The sequence below is a fragment of the Salmo salar genome, chromosome 09 (genome assembly GCF_965601325.2).
Source record: "Salmo salar chromosome 09, fSalSal1, whole genome shotgun sequence".
NCBI classification, from domain to species: domain Eukaryota; kingdom Metazoa; phylum Chordata; class Actinopteri; order Salmoniformes; family Salmonidae; genus Salmo; species Salmo salar.
Window position 1 is genome coordinate 106,652,120 of NC_138299.1, and position 15,530 is coordinate 106,667,649.

Consider the following 15,530-nt stretch of genomic DNA (forward strand, 5'->3'; position numbering starts at 1 on the left):
GAGGAGCACTGCCAGAGCCCTGCAAAATGACCTCCAGCAGGCCACAAATGTGCATGTGTCTGCTCAAACGGTCAGAAACAGACTCCATGAGGGTGGTATGAGGGCCCGACGTCCACAGGTGGGGGTTGTGCTTACAGCCCAACACCGTGCAGTATGTTTGGCATTTGCCAGAGAACACCAAGATTGGCAAATTCGCCACTGGCGCCCTGTGCTCTTCACAGATGAAAGCAGGTTCACACTGAGCACGTGACAGACGTGACAGAGTCTGGAGACGCCGTGGAGAACGTTCTGCTGCCTGCAACATCCTCCAGCATGACCGGTTTGGCGGTGGGTCAGTCATGGTGTGGGGTGGCTACCAGGAATAATGAACTGTAACCAGTCATATCTACCAGGAATAATGAACCGTAACCAGTAGTATCTACCAGGAATAATGAATCATAACCAGTAGTATCTACCAGGAATAATGAATCATAACCAGTAGTATCTACCAGGAATAATGAACCGTAACCAGTAGTATCTACCAGGAATAATGAACCGTAACCAGTAGTATCTACCAGGAATAATGAACCGTAACCAGTAGTATCTACCAGGAATAATGAACCGTAACCAGTAGTATCTACCAGGAATAATGAACCGTAACCAGTAGTATCTACCAGGCATAATGAATCATAACCAGTAGTATCTACCAGGAATAATGAATCATAATAATAATAATAATAGTAGATGTTTGGTGAATCTATGAATTATGTACAGTGGGGGGGGAAAAGTATTTGATCCCCTGCTGATTTTGTACTTTGCCCACTGACAAAGAAATGATCAGTCTATACTTTTAATGGTAGGTTTATTTGAACAGTGAGAGACAGAATAACGAAAATAAATCCAGAAAAACGCATGTCAAAAATGTTATAAATTGATTTGCATTTTAATGAGGGAAATAAGTATTTGACCCCCTCTCAATCAGAAAGATTTCTGGCTCCCAGGTGTCTTTTATACAGGTAACGAGCTGAGATTAGGAGCACACTCTTAAAGGGAGTGCTCCTAATCTCAGTTTGTTACCTGTATAAAAGACACCTGTCCACAGAAGCAATCAATCAGATTCCAAACTCTCCACCATGGCCAAGACCAAAGAGCTCTCCAAGGATGTCAGGGACAAGATTGTAGACCTACACAAGGCTGGAATGGGCTACATTCCACCGCCATGCAGCTTGGTGAGAAGGTGACAACATTTGGTGCGATTATTCGCAAATGGAAGAAACACAAAAGAACTGTCAATATCCCTTGGACTGGGGCTCCATGCAAGATCTCACCTCGTGGAGTTGCAATGATCATGAGAATGGTGAGGAATCAGCCCAGAACAACACGGGAGGATCTTGTCAATGCCATCAAATCTTGGGTGAGAACCTCCTTCCCTCAGCCAGGGCATTGAAAATGAGTCGTGGATGGGTATTCCAGCATGACAATTACCCAAAACAACACGGCCAAGGCAACAAAGGAGTGGCTCAAGAAGAAGCACATTAAGGTCCTGGAGTGGCCTAGCCAGTCTCCAGACCTTAATCCCATAGAAAATCTGTGGAGGGAGTTGAAGGTTTGAGTTGCCAAACGTCAGCCTCGAAACCTTAATGGTTTGGAGAAGATCTGCAAAGAGGAGTGGGACAAAATCCCTCCTGAGATGTGTGCAAACCTGGTGGCCAACTACAATAAATGTCTGACCTCTGTGATTGCCAACAAGGGTTTTGCCACCAAGTACTAAGTCATGTTTTGCAGAGGGGTCAAATACTTATTTCCCTCATTAAAATGCTAATCATTTTATAACATTTTTGACATGCGTTTTTCAGGATTTTTTTTGTTATTCTGTCTCTCACTGTTCAAATAAACCTACCATTAAAATTATAGACTGATCATTTCTTTGCCACTCAAAATATTTTTGTATAGAATATTTTGACATTTTATTTCATCACTCAAAATCTTGCTAAAGCATATTCTGTTGGAGTGGTTAAAAGCCTGACATAAAGTTATTCCCACATTTTACAGTAACTCTGTTGCAGTGGTATTAGGTAGTCTCAGTATAGGCTATTCCCTATGTATACCCATTATACCCTGTTGTATACTCTGATGTTTACCCATTATACCCTGATTTATACCCTGATGTATACCCATTATACCCTGTTGTATACCCTGATGTATACCCTGATGTATACACATTATACTCGGATGTATACACATTATACCCTGATGTATACCCACTATACCCTGATATATACCCATTATACCCTGATGTATACCCATTATACCCTGATGTATACCCTGATATATACCCATTATACCCTGATGTATACCTTGATGTATACCCTGATGTATACCCATTATACCCTTATGTATACCCATTATACCCTGATGTATACCCATTATACCCTGATGTATACCTATTATACCCTGATGTATACCCATTATATCCTGTTGTATACCCTGATGTATACCCTGACATATACCCTGATATATACCCATTAAAACCTGATGTATACCCATTATACCCTTATGTATACCCTGCTGTATACCCATTATACCCTCATGTATACCCATTATACCCTGATGTATACCCACTATACCCTGATGTATACCCATTATACCCTGATGTATACCCTGATGTATACCCATTATACCCTGATGTATACCCATTATTCCCTGATGTATACGCTGATGTATACCCATTATACCCTGATATATACCCATTATACCCCGATGTATACCCATTATACCCTGATGTATACCTATTATACCCTGATGTATACCCATTATACCCTGTTGTATACCCTGATGTATACCCATTATACCCTGATGTATACCCAGATGTATCCCCATTATACCCTGTCATATACCCTGTTGTATACCCTGATGTATACCCATTATACCCTGATGTATACACATTATACTCTGATGTATACACATTATACCCTGATGTATCCCCTGATGTATACCCACTATACCCTGATATATACCCATTATACCCTGATTTATACCCTGATGTATACCCATTATACCCTCATGTATACCCATTATACCCTCATGTATACCCATTATACCCTGATGTATACCCATTATACCCTGATGTATACCCATTATACCCTGATGTATACCTATTATACCCTGATGTATACCAATTATACCCTGTTGAATACCCTGTTGTATACCCTGATGCCTACCCATTATACCCTGATGTATACCCACTATACCCTGGTGTATACCCATTATACCCTGATGTATACCCATTATACCCTGATGTATACCCATTATACCCTGATGTATGCCCATTATACCCTGATGTATACCCATTATACTACTGATGTATACCCTGATATATACCCATTATACCCTGATGTATACCCATTATACCCTGATGTATACCCATTATACCCTGATTGTATACCCATTATACCCTGATGTATACCCTGATGTATACCCATTATACCCTGATGTATACCCATTATACCCTGTTGTATACCCTGATGTATACCCATTATACCCTGATGTATACCCATTATACTACTGATGTATACCATTATACCCTGATGTATACCCTGATGTATACCCATTATACCCTTATGTATACCCATTATACCCTGATGTATACCTATTATATCCTGATGTATACCTATTATATCCTGTTGTGTACCCTGATGTATACCCATTATACCCTGATGTATACCCATTATACCCTGTTGTATACCCTGTTGTATACCCATTATACCCTGATGTATACCCATTATACCCTGATGTATACCCTGATGTATACCCATTATATATTGTTGTGTACCCTGATGTATACCCTGTTGTATACCCATTATACCCTGTTGTATACCCTGATGTATACCCATTATACCCTTATGTATACCCATTATACCCTGATGTATACCCATTATACCCTGATGTATACCCATTATACCCTGATGTATACCTATTATATCCTGATGTATACCTATTATATCCTGTTGTGTACCCTGATGTATACCCATTATACCCTGATGTATACCCATTATACCCTGTTGTATACCCTGATGTATACCCATTATACCCTAATGTAGGACTATATGCCTACTAGCCAAATGAAGTGCAGAGCGCGCATGATGCATGCAACTCATCATTCCAACATATTTGAGCATTTAATTCATCATTCATTCAGTCAGTCAATATGTCATCCAGTTGCAATAGGAACTAAATCAAAAGAGAATAGAACAGTCTTATTCATTTGTTTATTGAAATCCATGTGTTTATTCAAAATTATCTAAATTCTCCAAAGTTCTTTAGCCTATCACTTTAAATAATTGAATGTTTAATTTAGGCCTATCCAAATAAAATAAAAATAGGGCTTTCTTGTAGACATTGTAATTTAGGCTATCATTTTGTGTTTTATAACTGTGTTTATGTCACGTCCTGACCATAGAGAGCTCTTATTTTCTATGGTAGAGTAGGTCAGGGCGTGACTGGGGGGTTTTATCTAGTTTCTTTTTTCTATGTTGTGTTCTAGTTTCTTTTTTCTATGTTGGGGTTTTTGTATGATTCCCAATTCGAGGCAGCTGGTCATCGTTGTCTTCAATTGGGGATCATATTTAAGTAGTTGTTTTTCCCACCTGTGTTTTGTGGGAGATTATTTTGAGTTAGTGCATGTTGCACCTCTGTCGTCACGGTTTGTGTTTTGTTTATTGTTTGTCTTGCAAAGTTTCACATTAAAATAAAAGATGTGGAACGATATCCACACTGCGCTTTGGTCTCCTTCCTACGATGAACGTGACAGTTTAATACAGGGCTCATCTTTACGACGAGCGTGACAGAACTACCCACCACCAATGGACCAAGCAGCGGAGGAAGGAGCAGCAGAGGGATTTGGAGTCGTGGAAATGGGAGGAAATTTTGGACGGGGCAGGACCATGGCACCAGGCTGGGGAATACCGACGCCCTAAGGAGGAGCTGGAGGCAGCCAAGGCGGAGCGGTGCCGTTACGAGGCATTATACGCGCCGATTGGCAAGTACGGGAGGCAGCCCCAATAAAAAAAATTTTGGGGGGGGCACACGGGGAGTGTGGCTAGGTCAGGCAATAGACCTGAGCCAACTCCCCGTGCTTATTATGGGAAGCAGCGGATCAGAAGAGCGCCGGTCAATGCAGAAGTGTGCACGATCTCGCCCATGCGCACGCACAGTCCGGTGCGAGCGATTCCAGCCCCTCGCAAGTGCCGTGCTAGAGTGGGCATCCAGCCAGGTAAGAGTATGCCTGCTCAGTACATCTGGCCACCAGTACGTCTCCTAGGCCCAGGCTACCCTACGCCTGCTCTACGCACGGCAGCCATCAGGCCTCTGCACAGCCCAGTTCGCCCTGTGCCAGCACTCCGCCCGTGCAGGGCTACTGTTACCACCCAGCCAGGATGGGTTGTGCAGGCTGTGCGCTCCAGATCTCCAGTACTTGTTCATGGCCCAGTGTATCCAGTTCCTGCTCCTCGCACTAGCCCTGAGGTGCGTGTCTCTAGTCTGGCTCCTCCAAAGCCAGCACCACGCACCAGGCCTTCAGTGCGTCAGCCCAGTCCAGTTCGTCCTGTTCCTGCTCCTCGCACTGGCCTTGAGGTGCAGTGCGCAGTCCCGGTCCAGAGCTTCCGACGGCAGTACCCCGTCCAGAGCTTCTGACGACAGTTCCCCATCCAGAGCTTCCGGCGATAGTGCCCCGTCTAGAGCTTCCGGCAACAGTTCCCTGTCCTGTGCTTCCGGCGATGTCCTACAGTCCGGAGCCTGCAGAGACGGCCCACAGTCCGGAGCCTGCAGAGACGGCCCACAGTCCGGAACCGGCGCAGCCAGAGTCGCCCTACAGTCCGGAACCGGCGCAGCCAGAATCGCCCTACAGTCCGGAACCGGCGCAGCCAGAATCGCCCTCCAGTCCGGAACCGGCGCAGCCAGAGTCGCCCTCCAGTCCGGCGCAGCCAGAATCGCCCTCCAGTCCGGCGCAGCCAGAATCGCCCTCCAGTCCGGAGCTCCCAGAGTCGCCCTCCAGTCCGGAGCTCCCAGTCGCCCTCCAGTCCGGAGCTCCCAGAGTCGCCCTCCAGTGATGCGCATCAGCCCGATGTCTCCAGCGGGGGTGGACAGGTTAGGTTGGGACTAAGGCCGGAGCCTGAGCCACCTCCATAGTAGGTGGGTTGGGGAGGGGGGGGTGTAGCACAAGAACCGTTGGTGACGGTGGCCACCCTCCCTTCCCTCCCTTTAGTTTGGGATTATTTTTGTTTTGGGGTATACTTTTGTGTTTTTTGTTTGAGTTGCATCCGGGGTCTGCACCTTTGGGGGGGGGGGGGGGGGGGGGGTGCTCTGTCACGTCCTGACCAGTTTGGTCAGGACGTGGAAGGGGGTGTTTGTTTAATGTGTTTTGGGGTTTGTTGGGCAATGTTCTATGTTAGTCTATTTCTATGCCTGTGTCTAGTTTATCTATTTCTATGCTTAGTTTATTGGTTTGACCTTCAATTGGAGGCAGCTGTTTCTCGTTGCCTCTAATTGAAGGTTCTATTTAGTAGGGGTGTTTTTTCATGGGTTTTTGTGGGTAGTTGTTCCGTAAGTGTAGCTGTGTGCCTCACAGGACTGTTTTCGCGTCGTTGTTTTGATTAAGTGTTTGTTTTGGTTTTTCTTCATAATAAAGAAGATGAACATACACATTCCCGCTGCGCCTTGGTCCCATCTTTACGACGAGCGTGACACTCACAGGACTCTAAATATAGCCTCGAAATACATTTTAAACAAAGTAGTTGAAGAAGCACATGCATTGGCTAATAGGGAATACAGTACTGGCAGTAAGAAGAGGCTATAGATAGTCTTGACCATTTGGGACCTCTTGGCTATTTCGATCAAGACAATCAATATTTTGTTTTGTCTCATTTATTGGTATGGATATATCCTCTGTGTGATGGGATTGTGCAATGCAAATGGCTATAACATGCCTACATACAGAGTGGAATTCACTATTACAACAGTCAAAATGCCTAATATAAGGCCTATAGTCCGTACTTCCAAATACTGGAGAAAGTGTTATCCATTAGGTCACATGATCACGACAGTAGCCCCAGTAGCCCCATGAAAATAAATAGTGTAATTATATGGCCATTTAAATGACACACAGCAGCATGGCCGATTTAGAGAGGGGAATAAGCCTAGCCTAAATCATATTTTCTATTTTGCAGTTCAGGTGGGTTATTCTAGACCAAGGCTCCTCTGTGTCTTTATTAAAAAACAAAAGATCTGTAACTGAGTAAAAGCAGACTTGAACATGTAAATGTTCATTCATAGTCGTAACACATTCCTAGTCATACCTTTTACAGAGCTAATTTAACGGTTACGTTTCATGTTTCACGCATGGTTTTTCTTACGATCCTAACGATACGTACGTTCAACCTTTTGGCAGCTATCTGGCTCCATAGGAAGGAGCCGAGATGTGGGGAATATCACTTTGATGGAGACTGTATAGCAGAAGAGAATTACAAAGTTATAAAGTGTTGGAACTGTGGAGGAGAACATGAGGTGACATTCTTGGAATGTCCAAAATAGGATGAAAAAGATGGAGGTGACCAACATCAGGGCAGTTCAGTGTGTCTCCTGTTATCTAAGCAGAGCCAGTAGAAAGGGTAGAAAGAGCAGAAGACCTGATGGTGGTTAATAACGGGAGCTATACAGCAACGTGCATCCAGACCTGCGTGTCTCCAGCATGAAGGATTCAGACATGCTTCAAGTGAAGAAAGTGGACTTTGTCGCTTTTATTGCAATGGTGATAAACGGTACTGTGCAAGTTGGTAAAGACCATCTTAAAGTAGGTTTTCTAACAAACATTCACCATTAAATCTCTTGTTCGCAAAAACGTTTGCATTGATTGTCATAGAAACATCAAAACAAGTGGTAATTATTGTAATAAATAATTTGTATAAAAAGTTTTTCAGTTGTATTCCATCAGTTGGCATGGTTACAAAGAAACATAAATTGGCATGGTTACAAAGATAGATCAGTTGGCAGGTTTACAAAGATACAGCAGTTGGCATGGTTACAAAGATACAGCCTTTGGCATGGTCACAAAGATACAGCAGTTGGCATGGTTACAAAGATACAGCAGTTGGCAGGGTTACAAAGATACAGCAGTTGCTAGGGTTACAAAGATACACCAGTTGGCATGGTTACAAAGATACATCAGTTGGCATAGTTACAAAGATACAGCAGTTGGTAATTATCACAAAAAGACCTAATAACGGAGAATAACCAGATCATAGTTATTAGACTCATGGCAAACATATGAGTTAACAGTTGCAATGTTATCATGCATTAAAAATGTTTAATTGCCCTTTGTTATAGGGCAGGAATACGATCCTTGTTGTAGGGCAGGAATACGACCCTTGTTGTAGGGCAGGAATACGACCCTTGTTACAGGGCAGGCATACGACCCTTGTTGTAGGGCAGGAATACGACCCTTGTTACAGGGCAGGCATACGACCCTTGTTATAGGGCAGGAATACGACCCTTGTTACAGGGCAGGAATACGACCCTTGTTATAGGGCAGGAATACGACCCTTGTTATAGGGCAGGAATACGACCCTTGATTTGAAAAGATAGAGTCCATGCAGGCGCCCTTTCAAAAATCGATTTGGCACAATAATAACATCCCCATCAAAATCTGTCTGTTCTAGCTAGAGATATCAGTTGTAGCGACATCAGTTTTTTTTTTAAATCAGTTGATGTCGGCCTTCCGCATCTGCGGTGAAAGGTGGCAGACCTATGGAGGTGTGACAACAGGAGACATTACGAAATGTGGTCCTCTCACGAAAACGTCTGTACGCCTCATGGTTGACCCCTCTATGGAACGATGAGACTCTCACAAACACGACAGATATAGATCTACCATATAGATAGAGAGGACAGACACTTCAAAACAAACGTCCTTTTGAATTATTCTTTGGACTATCCGTTTTTCCATGTATTTATCTGTTATTCAATGTGTTTCTATGAGAAACTATCAGTAAGTTTCATGAAATACATTTTTAAATATACTTTTTATATATATATATACCTACAGGGGTCCTAAAATTCTAAATCTAAATGCTAAATGACCAACTTAAAATAATTAGCTTAGTAGAAACCCAGCCCTGGGCCCAACTCTAGGGGCCCTGGGCCAAACTCTAGGGGCCCTGGGCCCAACTCTAGGGGCCCTGGGCCCAACTCTAAGGGGTTATAGGGAAGTAATACAACCCTTTGAAAAGATAAAAAAATGTCTCCTCTTCCATAGTCCACAGAGAGAAATGTACTATTTGGTTTACAGCATCAGAACCTCAAAGTAACAGATTCATATAGTAGTTTAACATCTTCCAAGAACATCTATTTATGTATATACTGTAGTATGTAACAGAAACAACATCTATATATATATATATATATATAAGCTAAAAAAAGTCCCACAAATCCTCCATTATGAAGTGGATCCCAGGCCACAGGCGAGTAGCCACATACCGGGCCATGACAGACGGACAGGGGAGACTTCGCCTCATACAGGTGTGGATGAAACAATGACATACCCAGTACTTACAGTGTCTGTATGTCGCTGAGCTGAGGGTTTGCATTTGGACTATCATTTAGGCACTGGGTTTCTCCGTTGCATGATTTCATGTTTCAAGCAGCACATCAGAATCATTAGTACAGCAAGCATCATTCACAGTCTTCACATCAACCAAACCAACCAAATCACATTATAGACACATCCTGGTCTACAGATACATCCTGGTCTACAGATACATCCTGGTCTACAGACACATACTGGTCTACAGATACATCCTGGTCTACAGACACATCCTGGTCTACAGATACATCCTGGTCTACAGACACATCCTGATCTACAGACACATCCTGGTCTATAGATACATCCTGGTGTCATGACGTTGGCCTCTTTGAGTACAGGGAGGACAGTTGACCCCCTCCCCCCTTGCACCATCCCCCAACCTACCTTCCCCCACCCAGGCCCTGTGTGAAAGGGTTGTAAAAACTCTAAGAGGAGAATCTCTTGCCACATGGCCCATAGAGAGACACAGGAAATTCTTCCAACTCACAGAATTGGGGAGCCAAGCGACCTTTGTGTTCTGGAGAAGGTATGGAAGATTGGTGAAGAATCCAGCTACGAATTGGTCCGCTTGGTACAATTCTGTGATACTCAGAAGAGACAATATAGCCATATTACCATAAAACGGTTTATACAATAGCCTGAGCCTTGAGACTTGCATCCACATGGTTGTATAGAATGTATTAATAAGGATAAAGCTATTTGTAATACATTGAGATGCTATGTACTGATGTTAATGTGATAGAATTATATTTCTGTACCAAGCTTAACTCAGTCATCGGCACGCCCCCAGGGACACAGACAGGACCAGGTGTCATGTGACATGTTCACTATAAAACCATAGCCTGATCTACTTTCTTCAGACCCGGCCTCCACTCCATTGCGAGTTGGCCAATAGGTTTGACCATCCAAGTACTCTACTGAAAGTGAACTACGTGGTTAACTTTTAGACTATTGATACCGACAGAATAAGAACAAGTCTTTGATATTAATTATTAGTCTGCAGCTAAGTAAATTATATCATTGAACGCGAAGACCAACGAAACATCCATTCTATCACGACATTAATGAATGTCGCTTTGAAAGATCCATTCTAACCGAGAGAGAGAGAGAACTCTCCAACCGAACGACGCTTCAACAAGGATCCCGACGACACACTGAGCGTAAATATATATTGATTGCAATTGTTCCCGAATGAGTGAGCGTTCAATTGTCAATTGTTAATATTAATGAACTCTGTGTACCTCCTCAGCTGAACATTTTATGACCCATTGTTCTACAAGACACCAGCCATGCCTGTTTTAGACCACTAGGGCACATTACTCTACCAATTCTTTGTGATGATAATTACTGTTTGTATACTTTCTGTGAATTAATTAGTTTAGTAAATAAATGATTTTAAGACAATTGATGTATGGATGACTCTTAGTAAAGACTGGGTTCGTGCAGATACAACAATTTATGACGTTTGGAATGAGACTGGACGCGAGGTAAAATACACCATTTAAACCAGAAGATAATCGGCCAATACTATAATAGAATATAATATATAATGTTATAATATAGGAAAGTTATATTAGGAAAATTATAACTTTGTAATCTGAATATTTTCCTTGGTGCCCCGATCTCCTAGTTAATTACAATTAAACGATTAATCAGTTTAATCGTGTGATAATAATTACAGGGAGTTAATTGATAAACATGTCTTCAGTTTAATGGTACCCCAAAGACACGACACTGGTCTACAGACACATCCTGGTCTACAGACACATCCTGGTCTATAGATACATCCTGGTCTACAGATACATCCTGGTCTATAGATACATCCTGGTCTACAGATACATCCTGGTCTATAGACACATCCTGGTCTACAGATACAACTACAATGTCCCTCCCTCTACTACTACTGACCAACCAGCAGTAATATACACAACTACAATGTCCCTCCCTCTACTACTACTGACCAACCAGCAGTAATATACACAACTACAATGTCCCTCCCTCTACTACTACTGACCAACCAGCAGTAATATACACATCTACAATGTCCCTCCCTCTACTACTACTGACCAACCAGCAGTAATATACACAACTACAATGTCCCTCCCTCTACTTACTTTACACACCCTCCCACATGTCAAGATATGAGTCCAGTTGTGTTGGGCAGGGAAGAGGTGTAGGAGCTTGTCTCTCGGCAACTGCTTGAAGAAGGCTGAGAGGGGGCGGCAGGAATTGGGGATCTGGAACCCAAGATGACTGCCTTTGATTGGCTGACCCTACGGTGTGATAAGGCACCTGGCAACCTGGTCCCTAGCAACCAATCGGTTTGGTCAGGGCCAAAGGTGGGAATGGCCAGTTATACATTTTGACTCAGAGAGAGAAGGCTGTGAGATGGTGTGTAAAGAGTCACCAGGCAGGTCGTTCTGTAACACCAGTTGTGAAGCCCAGCCTTGTATGGCAGTGATGGCTTGCGTCAGTTCCATTGAGGGTCTGGGGTTTGAATCATTTGAATTTAGTTTGATGTTTCTGTGACGGACCATGAAAAATGCATTGAGGATAAGAGATTAAAATGCATTTTTATATGATTTGATTATTTCTATCAAATTAACGATTGACTTTTTATGCAAAGCAAAGGTTGTAAAAGTAGGCCAGACCTTTTTAGAATAATTAGCAGTTGTTTTGATATTATTGCGAACAAGAGATTTAACGGCGAATGCCTGTTGAATGTCTGATATAAAACCTACTTTACCTCGATAAAAAAGTCAAGAAAGATTGACATGATTGTTTCTGGGACTAAAATACATTTTTTTATGTTACAGCCTTATTCTAAAATTGATTAAATTGTTTTTTCCCCCTCATCAATCTATACACAATACCCATAATGACAAAGCAAAAACATATTGACCAGCAGGTGGCAGTGTATGACCTGTTAACATCTGTTATCCTCATGTTGACCAGCAGGTGACAGTGTATGACCTGTTAACGTCTGTTATCCTCATGTTGACCAGCAGGTGGCAGTGTACGACCATCTAAAAAGCCACTGAGTTGTAAATCCAAACGTAGAGCAATCTCTGTTTATTTGGGGTTTATACCTAATAAGGAAATATATTTAATTTCACAGACTATGAGAAAATGTCACTATTACCCCAGCAATGGTTTTGTTTTTAAAGGTACTATAGCAAGCATTTTTATTGGAGGAGAATAGATGAGACTTGACCTACGGTACCTGGGTGTGTACAGATCAATCATTCAAGGTGTTTTGGAAGATCCAGCTCTCAGAGTTCAGTGACCTAGCTCTCTTACCTGTCTAATTAAAGATATGATATGACTGTGCAATAAAGTTATGAGTCAGGATCATCCTCCCAACCATAGTAAATATCTCCTATTGGATGTAGTAGCTACCTCAGTTCAGAATAATACATATGTACCACTTCCTTGTTTGCTGTGTCAAGCTGTGTGGAATGTTGACTAGAAAACTGTTTGTTTTTTTAATCTTCACTTTATTGTTTAAGTACTTGGTAGACTTGACGTGACTAGCAACATTCAAGAGGACATTTATATCTGACCACCACACCACCGTCTCCTTATCTGTGACAGATGTCCTACACATCAGAAATGGACTGGCGTACTTATAACTTCCTTTTCCCAGATCTGTGCTGTCATGTAGATATTTCCCAGCTCTGTGCTGTCGTGTAGCTATTTCCCAGCTCTGTGCTGTCATGTAGATATTTCCCAGCTCTGTGCTGTCATGTAGATATTTCCCAGCTCTGTGCTGTCATGTAGATATTTCCCAGCTCTGTGCTGATATGTAGATATTTCCCAGATCTGTGCTGTCATGTAGATATTTCCCAGCTCTGTGCTGTCATGTAGATATTTCCCAGCTCTGTGCTGATATGTAGATATTTCCCAGATCTGTGCTGTCATGTAGATATTTCCCAGCTCTGTGCTGTCATGTAGATATTTCCCAGCTCTGTGCTGTCATGTAGATATTCCCCAGCTCTGTGCTGTCATGTAGACATTTCCCAGATCTGTGCTGTCATGTAGATATTTCCCAGCTCTGTGCTATCATGTAGATATTTCCCAGCTCTGTGCTGTCATGTAGATATTCCCCAGCTCTGTGCTGTCATGTAGATATTTCCCAGATCTGTGCTGTCATGTAGATATTTCCCAGCTCTGTGCTATCATGTAGATATTTCCCAGCTCTGTGCTGTCATGTAGATATTTCCCAGCTCTGTGCTGTCATGTAGATATTTCCCAGCTCTGTGCTGATATGTAGATATTTCCCAGCTCTGTGCTGTCATGTAGATATTTCCCAGCTCTGTGCTGATATGTAGATATTTCCCAGCTCTGTGCTGTCATGTAGATATTTCCCAGCTCTGTGCTGTCATGTAGATATTTCCCAGCTCTGTGCTGTCATGTAGATATTTCCCAGCTCTGTGCTGATATGTAGATATTTCCCAGATCTGTGCTGTCATGTAGATATTTCCCAGCTCTGTGCTGTCATGTAGATATTTCCCAGCTCTGTGCTGTCATGTAGATATTTCCCAGCTCTGTGCTGTCATGTAGATATTTCCCAGCTCTGTGCTGATATGTAGATATTTCCCAGATCTGTGCTGTCATGTAGATATTTCCCAGCTCTGTGCTGTCATGTAGATATTTCCCAGCTCTGTGCTGATATGTAGATATTTCCCAGATCTGTGCTGTCATGTAGATATTTCCCAGCTCTGTGCTGTCATGTAGATATTCCCCAGCTCTGTGCTGTCATGTAGACATTTCCCAGATCTGTGCTGTCATGTAGATATTTCCCAGCTCTGTGCTATCATGTAGATATTTCCCAGATCTGTGCTGTCATGTAGATATTTCCCAGCTCTGTGCTGTCATGTAGATATTTCCCAGCTCTGTGCTGTCATGTAGATATTTCCCAGCTCTGTGCTGTCATGTAGATATTTCCCAGCTCTGTGCTGATATGTAGATATTTCCCAGATCTGTGCTGTCATGTAGATATTTCCCAGCTCTGTGCTGTCATGTAGATATTTCCCAGCTCTGTGCTGATATGTAGATATTTCCCAGATCTGTGCTGTCATGTAGATATTTCCCAGCTCTGTGCTGTCATGTAGATATTCCCCAGCTCTGTGCTGTCATGTAGACATTTCCCAGATCTGTGCTGTCATGTAGATATTTCCCAGCTCTGTGCTATCATGTAGATATTTCCCAGCTCTGTGCTGTCATGTAGATATTTCCCAGCTCTGTGCTGTCATGTAGATATTTCCCAGCTCTGTGCTGATATGTAGATATTTCCCAGCTCTGTGCTGTCATGTAGATATTTCCCAGCTCTGTGCTGTCATGTAGATATTTCCCAGCTCTGTGCTGTCATGTAGATATTTCCCAGCTCTGTGCTGTCATGTAGATATTTCCCAGATCTGTGCTATCATGCAGATATTTCCCAGCTCTGTGCTGTCATGTAGATATTTCCCAGCTCTGTGCTGTCATGTAGATATTTCCCAGTTCTGTGCTGTCATGTAGATATTTCCCAGCTCTGTGCTGTCATGTAGATATTTCCCAGCTCTGTGCTGTCATGTAGATATTTCCCAGCTCTGTGCTGATATGTAGATATTTCCCAGCTCTGTGCTGTCATGTAGATATTTCCCAGCTCTGTGCTGTCATGTAGATATTTCCCAGCTCTGTGCTGTCATGTAGATATTTCCCAGCTCTGTGCTGTCATGTAGATATTTCCCAGATCTGTGCTATCATGCAGATATTTCCCAGCTCTGTGCTGTCATGTAGATATTTCCCAGCTCTGTGCTGTCATGTAGATATTTCCCAGTTCTGTGCTGTCATGTAGATATTTCCCAGCTCTGTGCTGTCATGTAGATATTTCCCAGCTCTGTGCTATCATGTAGATATTTCCCAGATCTGTGCT